The sequence below is a fragment of the Bison bison genome, unplaced genomic scaffold (assembly GCF_000754665.1).
Source record: "Bison bison bison isolate TAMUID 2011002044 unplaced genomic scaffold, Bison_UMD1.0 scf7180017864108, whole genome shotgun sequence".
Classification (NCBI taxonomy): Eukaryota; Metazoa; Chordata; class Mammalia; order Artiodactyla; family Bovidae; genus Bison; species Bison bison.
In genome coordinates this window covers 3,177,384-3,185,924 of record NW_011494680.1, presented here as the reverse complement: position 1 = coordinate 3,185,924, position 8,541 = coordinate 3,177,384, and positions in this window count along the sequence as shown.

Sequence of the window (8,541 nt, the reverse complement as noted above, 5' to 3'; positions counted from 1 at the left end):
AAGGATCCACTTGGAAGTTAACAGCTCTTAAGGGGAAAATTCAGAGGCCAAGGTTTTGGGGTAAATGGAATATACTAATTCCCATTTAAAGGCAAAAATCAAGATGCCACAAATGTTTGTTGGCACACAAGTATTCTCCCAATGTAAATGCAGCGTGTCTTGACATGCCCAAAGGCAACCCCACCTCAAGTGTCCTGTCCCCATCAGGACCATGAGACTCAGTGGGGTGCTGTGCATTTGACAAAAAAGGATAATGACAGTGTTTGATAACAGTTGCTAACACTGTTTCAGTGTGCCAGGCATAATGCTGTATATTTTACATGCTTTACCATTTAATTCTCACTATAACCCTATGAGATAAATACGATTATTATCCCAAGTTTACAGTGGAAGAAACTGAAGCTCCGAGAGGTGACAAAAATTTGCCCAGAAGCCACACAACAAGAGTTAGACTCCGCATTTGAAGCCAAGTCTTAACAGCACTCCAGTATAGCAGCTCCTCAGATATGGGAAGTTGTAGTTAGAATGAAAAGTAAAGGCAGAAAAGAGGGAACAGGGACCACTGCCCAGTGGTCCAAACTTGTAGGAATTTTCCTGGGTTTCATCTCCTACATGAAAGAAAGTAAAGTCGCTCAGTCATGAGCGACCCCATGGACTGTAGCCTACCAGGTTCTTCCATCCATGGGATTTTCCAGGCAAGAATACTGGAGTGGGTTGCCATTTCTGTCTCCAGGAGATCTTCCCGACCCAGGGATTGAACCTGGGTCTCCCACATTGTAGGCAGACGCTTTACCATCTGAGCCCCCAGGGAAGTCCTAATTCATCTCTTAATTAATTTATATTTAGCAACTCTGTGTTGATTTGTTTATTCCATAACTATAATATTCATCACACTAATAAAGGGCAATAGTCATTAAGCACTTTTATATGTCAGGGACCAAGTGCTTAAAATTAAACTATTTTGTCTTTGTGAAACCCAGTGGGGCAAGTACTGTCATTCTCTCCTTTATATAGATGAGGACCTAGGAGCACAGAGAGGTTCTCTAACTTGCTCAAGGCCAAACAGTAAGCAGAGTTCCAGACTCCAGAACATGTGCCGTCCACATGCCAGTGCGCTATTCTAGACATGTTGGAGATGCTGATGAAATGGAGCATCTCTCTAACCTTGATGCAAAGCCCTGCTCCAGGCACTAGGGAGATGTTAGTGGACTGAGACCCCTTACCACCTAGGAGTTTGAGCAGCCAGCAGGCCACATCAAGCAGAATTAAATAGGTGCTAGAATTGAGAAGAGTAACTACTGTGGAAGTAGCATGAAGGGCAATGGCACCCCATTCCAGTACTCTTGCCTGGAAAATCCCATGGACAGAGGAGCCTGGTAGGCTGCAGTCCATGGGGTCGCAAAGAGTCAGGCACACCTGAACGACTTCACTTTCACTTTTCACTTTCATGCATTGGAGAAGGAAATGGCAACCTGCGCCAGCGTTCTTGCCTGGAGAATCCCAGGGACAGGGGAGCCTGGTGGGCTGCCGTCTATGGGGTCGCACAGAGTTGGACACGACTGAATCGACTTAGCAGCAGCAGCAACAGCAGCATGAAGGGCTCAGTTCTTGCACTGTGAGGGATCCCATAGAGGATTTCCTAGAGTGAGTAGCTGGGAAACTGCCCATGACTGAGGAGGAACCATGTCTGGAGGTGTGTCTGGTATCATTGCACACAGCTGTTAGCACCAGAAATTCTGCCCACCCATGACTTAACCAGATGGGGGCCTATTTGTGTTGGACAAGAAGAAAGTGGGTGGAATGGTGCCTCAGCTGTACCACTGGGGACCGAGGCTCTGTCTTTCTATTCTGCCACCCATAGAGTTTTACGCATTTGACCCCAGGTCTATCACCTCATGGTGGGAAGGGGGCTGCTCCATCTCCAGGCCTCACATCTGCCTTCCAGGAAAGGGGAAGTAGGATGACTGAGGCACACAGAACATTTACCTAGTGTGGCTTTACTGTTACGTTTGGAAAGGGACACCCCTCTCAGGGACTTCTGTCCTTAGCTTGACCAGAACTGTGCCACATGGTCACCAGAACCTACTGGAGAGGGGCAATCACATGTTTTTAGTTAGGCGCATCAATGCCATAAATACACTGGAATTCAGCTTGTAAGGCAGAAGGGGTGAATGGTGGAAGTGTTGTTGAGCTGGAAGATAAAGTGTGTGTGGCCTCCGATGAGAAAAGGGGTGTATTCTGGATGAAATTAAAACTGCGTCCTAGGGGCCATGTGTGTTCTGCGGAGGTGGAGAGGGAGACGCAGGGAAGATTGTGCAGAGAGATGATGCCAGACTTGGAGGCAGACGTGGAGGAGGTTGATTTAATTTGTAGGTACTAGGGAGCCATTGCAGGCTTCTGAGGAGGGACTGTCAGGTGTCTTAAGAAGGTAAGACTGACAGCAGTGTGCCTTATGGAAATAAATCAGCTTGGTTCTTATTTGAACTAGAATGAGTTCTGGAAAGTTTCAGACCAGGGGACCAGTTCTGCCTTAGGGCAAAAAGAAGACAACACACTAAGAAAGTGAGGGAGATTTTCTTTTAGGTTCTGCCAATAGGAATCCAAAATTAACCTGATGTTAGTCAGCTATTGTGTGCATACTCAGTCACTTCAGTCGTGTCCAACTCTTTGTGACCCCATAGAGTGTAGCCCACCAGGCTCCTCTGTCCTTGGAATTTTCCAGGAAAGAACCATTTATTTCTCCAGGGGATCTTCCTGACCCAGGGGTCAAATCCCCATCTCCTGTGTCTCCTGCATCAGGCAGATTCTTTACCGCTGAGCCACCAGGGAAGCCTTTAGTCAGCTGTTACCAGGAAGCAGCTAGCTTTCCTTTTGCAGAAACTAATGAGTAGAACTGGACACAATGGAAAGGAGCACCAGTTGATTTCCCAAACACGACGCTTGCCTTTCTCTTGACCCTCAGATTCCCCGGGTCCTACCTGCAGCTCCAGCACTCATCAGCAGAATAATTTCGGTTGTGACCCTTCAGCTTTGCTTTTTTTTTTCTTTCACATTTGTTTAAAATTGGAGGATAATTGCTTTACAGTGTCGTGTTGGTTTCTGCCATACAACGTGAATTAGTCATAACCAAAGGTTCGTCTAGTCAAGGCTATGGTTTTTCCTATGGTCATGTATGGATGTGAGAGTTGGACTGTGAAGAAGGCTGAGCACCGAAGAATTGATGCTTTTGAACTGTGGTGTTGGAGAAGACTCTTGAGAGTCCCTTGGACTGCAAGGAGATCCAACCAGTCCATTCTGAAGGAGATCAGCCCTGGGATTTCTTTGGAAGGAATGATGCTAAAGCTGAAACTCCAGTACTTTGGCCACCTCATGAGAAGAGCTGACTCATTGGAAAAGACTGTGATGCCGGGAGGGAATGGGGGCAAGAGGAGAAGGGGACGACAGAGGATGAGATGGCTGGATGGCATCACTGACTCGATGGACGTGAGTCTCAGTGAACTCGGGGAGTTGGTGACGGACAGGGAGGCCTGGCGTGCTGTGATTCATGGGGTCGCAAAGAGTCAGACACGACTGAGCGACTGATCTGATCTGATCTGATCTGATGTATATAAACAGAGGGGATGCTCCCAGAGGCCCTTCTGTCAGTTTCCCCACACTGGCTTCCCCCAGAAAGGCCACCATCCCTGATTCTCTTCTCAGTTAATCACTTTATGATTTGGGGCTGTTACATATAAACCTGTTTCCTCAGCTCTAAAATGGAGATTATTCCAGTAGCTGCTTTCTGGATTGTTGTGAAGCTGAAGAAATTTACAGAAGGGTTTAGCATAGTGCCTGACACGTGGATTCTGCTCAGTAAATGTTACCTGTTGTCACCATCCTCACCTGCCATCATCATCTTGCCACCACCTCTAGGATGTGACTTTCTTGTATCCTTGAGAGGGGCCAAGTAATTAACATGCATGAATTTGTGCCATAGATTTCAAGACCCCAACTGTCCCCAGTTCATTGCAATTCTCCTCCATCCCACCCTCTCCCCCCACCACACACACACACACACACACACTCACATATGTGCTCATTTGTGGCAAATCTGAGCAACTTCGGACACGGTGAGCTCCCCTGAAATATCACAGTGGGACCCTGGTGCACCGTTCAGGTAATGTGCTGTGTCATGGTTAAATTCAGGCAGTGCCGTTCTGAAAAGATGCTCAGCTGCTCACATACCCCGGTGGTAGACAACAGAGTGGGCATTGTTCTGGGTACTGACAGGGTAGTTTCTTTTGTAGTTGAAAAAGAGAAAGTCCTCTCGATTCCCCGCCCCCACCCTCCATCAAATAGGTTGTGATTTTAACAACATCCACCCCAATCTGTTTCCTGTTTCTATGCTTGAAGTCATGCATTTAAGATGGGTTGATTGGCAATGGGGTGTGTATGTGTGTGTGGGTGTGTATGTGTGTGTCTCCTACACACACACGTGTAGCAGACTCCCAAGAAGAAAAACTGTCTTGGCAACAGTCCATCATGTTCCACCCAAACTTTAAAAGGGAATCAAAAAAGACCAGAGTCAGAATCAAGTTTTCTTGCTGACACCTCTCTTTACCCGCCACCCCACCCCTGGTGAACAGTTTACCTGTTAAAAGCCACAGTTCACACACTTTCTTCCTCTTCCTGCCCTCCTCTTGTCCCCTAGCACTGAAACGCTTAGTGGGGATTAAATCTTATTACAGTGTTTCAGTGCAACAGTATTTACCATGTGAAACCTGTAGCGAATGAAATGCGTGTGCTGTTCATTCATGGGGGATCGATATGAAGGAATGTGGCCCAGGCATTCACTCACTTTGGTATAAGAGGCTCAGAGTAGACTTTAGAGGTGCACAGGCTTGGTTTGGGATGGAGAAGTTCAAAGCACCTGCTGGGTTTACTTTCCTGGATTTAAAGCCACGCCTGGTTCACCTTGCAGGGGGAAATTAGCAAAACCCTGGGAACTGTTTGCTGTCAGGCTCCGGGCAGGGAGTGGATTCCTGTGTTCCTGGGGCCTCGAAGGGTGGCCAGGCTGATTTAGCTCTTTCTCTGGGAGGGAATGCTCCCTGTCGGGGGCCCAGAACAGACTCTGTGGGAGAGAAAAGTAGCCTGCTGTTGAGAAGGGTAGAGAGAAAAAATGAATGAGATTTCCTGGGATGGTTGGATGCCTGCACCTGCGGCTTCTGGGCTCCAAACCAGCTGCAGAAAACCGAGGAAGGACCAGATTCTACACAGAGCAGGCTGCAGGCACACATGCAGGGGTAGTGCTAGCATGATGGTTTAAATCACTGTTGCAGAAAGGCAAGAGAACCAGTCCTCCGCGGGGCCGCTATTTGTATCCCTCAGAAGCATCTCCCCCCACCCCGGGCCCCTGACCCCAGCTGTGTCCACTCTGGCTGGTGAGATTGAATAGAATACAAAGTCCCCTGCCCTCCCCAGACACACCACAAACACAGTGCCCCCATCTTCAGAGCAGCAAGAGCATCCAAAAATTGGGTACCTACTGTGTGCCAGGCACCCTGCTGAACGTGCTGTCTTCACTGTGTCCTTCAGAGTGACTCTGAGGAGGGCATCCAGGGCCACGGTGGAGCCTCATCTTAAAGACCAAAGGAGACCAAAGCGCAGAGTGGTCAGGTGCTTGGTCTCAGAGAGGAGGTAGCCGAGATTCGCATTCACATCAGCCTGATGCTAAAGCCGATACTCTTATGCATCACCAGGTCTTTATATGTATATGTAACTATGTTTATGTATCTATTTTTGGCAGTGCTGGGTCTTCCTCGCTGCGGGTCTTTAGATTGGGTGAGCAGGGGCTACTCTCTAGTGCGGTACTCGGGCTTCTCGTTGCAGTGGCTTCTTTTGTTGTGGAGCAAGGGTTCTAGAGCACACGGACTTCAGTGGTTGCGGCTCCTGGACTCGAGAGCACAGGCTCAGTAGTTGTGACACTTGGACTTAGTTGCTCCGCAGCATGTAGGATCTTCCCGGATCAGGGATCGAACTTGTGTCTCCTGCATCAGTAGGCTGATTCTGTACCACTGAACCACCAGGAGAGTCCCTCACCAGGTCTTTCTGATGTCTTCTGGAGGCCTGGAACTATATGGAGGGAGAAGGGACAGTTTTAGAATGAGTTTCTGGACAGTCTGACAGCTTTTCTGCTAAAGGAGTGTAGGGGTCAGTGTAAGCAGGCGCGCACGCGCGCGAGTGTGTGTGTGTGTGTGTGTGTGTGTGTGTGGTGTAAGATTAGTTAAAACAGAAGAGAATTCCAGATCTGTGCCTGTTATCCTTAGCCACCCAAACCCCACTCCCAAGACAATTCTAAGCGTCTGTCAGTGTCTACACCAGAACATTCTCCAGGGGGCATGCCACCCTCTCCTCCCTGGCTCTGGCAAGAGAAGGAATCCCAGTGGGCTGACAGCTGAGAGATGGAGACGGAGGAGAAGCTGGGTGCTACTTTCAGGATGCTAAACAGCCTTGCCAGCCAGTGGGGGCAGGAGGTAGGGGAAGCAGGCGTTGGGAGGGTGGAGAATGGCTGGGTTGCTGTTTTTATACAATAAAAGAGGATCATTGTAATTGGGAGCCCTTGAATCATAACACGTCTGCCCATGGTTCTTTCCAGCTGCAGAGCCATTTAGTTAAATAGCACACAGAAAACTCCTTTCAGCTGACATTACTTTCCTGCTGTTCTTAAACTACAAGACCGGGCTGAATCACTCAAACGAAAAAGCCATCTCAGGCTCCCTTAGCCCCTGTGGGTATGCAGAGCTCCCATGGAATCTTCCTGGCCTGTGCAGGAGGACATTGAGAAATTATTTTCCTGTGCACTGCACCCTTGTCTTTTGAGGAGCAGCATCTTTAAGGTATTTGCAACCCAGTCTGGTCAGAGCTGGATATTGCACATGGCCAAGTTGTTTAGGATGGGTGGTGGCCCAGAGAGGGTAGGGAAAGGCCTCACAATGACAGGGGCTAGAGGAGGCAGGGCGTGTGGACTGACAGCCAGAAGATGGAAAAAGAGACCGCCCCCTCCTCCCAGCCAAGAAGCGAGGGGAAGGGATGCTGGTGGCTGCAGACAGGAGCAGAGAGGAGCACAGGCCCTCACCAAACCTCCCCTGATAGAGAGCACCGAGGCTGCATTATCCTATAGAACGGCCTGGAATTTAATTGATTCTAAGCATGCAGTGAATTTCTGCCAGAGCCACACAGTTCAGGAGAACTGGAAGACTTCAGGTCATTTCCAAGAGCAGAGAATCCTGGGTGCAGGGAGCCACAGAACAGAAAGGGTTTGGATCACTGGTGGGTTAATGGGAGACCCTCCAAAGATGGGGGACTGCAGTCGACACTGTGAGATTGAACGTGGCCTGACTTCAGCACTTTTAGAAACGGGATTTATTGTAAAAAGTCTAATGTCCTCTGTTGTCCCCAGAGGGGGATGTTGGGAGGATGAGAATAATAGCAGCATGGTGCGTGAGTAGGATCAAGGAGTGTTCTAGCAGGAAGGAAGTTTCGGGGTTGCCTGCTCCAACTTAGGGAAACTGAGGCCCAGAGAAATGAGGGAATTGACCCAAGGATGCCCAATCATATGGCAGCGCGTGACTTTTCCTCTTCTGCGCTGGCTAGTTTACTTCCTCTGTCCAATCAGCAGACACTCACTGAGCACCTGCCAGGGGAAGAAAACAGCATCCCTGCTCTCAGGAAGGTCATGGTCACTTGGCACTTAGCAGCAACTGCTTCCTGACATCAGAGGCACAGGGCCTGAGTGCTTTCTGTGGGCTAGCGCATGGCACTTCTGGGAGATGGGAGGACTCTGTTATCCCCATTTAATCGATAAAAAAGCACAGAGGGGGGAAGTCCTTTGTCCAAGGTTTCTGGAAGCCAGGCAGTCCTACACCACACCTAGTGCTCTTAAGGCTCAGGCTCGTGCACGTGTGTCCCCTCCTACCCTCTGTCCACCTGCGGCTCCAGCAAGAGGGCTGGGGCCCCACCCCACTGATTAGCACCCTGGGGGCAGAGCCACCAGCCCTCGCTAAGGATAGATAACACAGGGATGGGTGTGTGTTCAGAGCTCGATGAAGGGCCTTCTCCTGCATGGGGGTTGTTCCCGATGTATTGAATGTCAACTGTGCATAGGCTCTGTGCCCCTCACACCTCACGTCATAGCCCAGGTCATCTGTACGGCAGCCCTGCTGAGCAGATAGTGGGGAGGGCAGAGCCGGAACTCCAGCACACATCCGTACAACCCAAGACAAGAACAGTTGCAGCTACATCGGGCAGGCATGCTGCAGCCGGAAGATGCTGATTGGGAGTCCTGGGTGGGCAGGCCACTTAGGGACACAGCATCGCTGGTGATGGGCCAGTTTCTTTTTCTGTAAAACTAAAGGTCTCTAAAAATAAATGAACTTGGAGGCACTTTGGGCAACTTTCAGTTGAGAAACAGATACTTATTTAATTTAAGTATAATAAAAAGTCCCAAGTGCTGTGTGTTGGGCCCTGGGCATCTCTGTAGCATAGATGTTAGTACTAGTCACA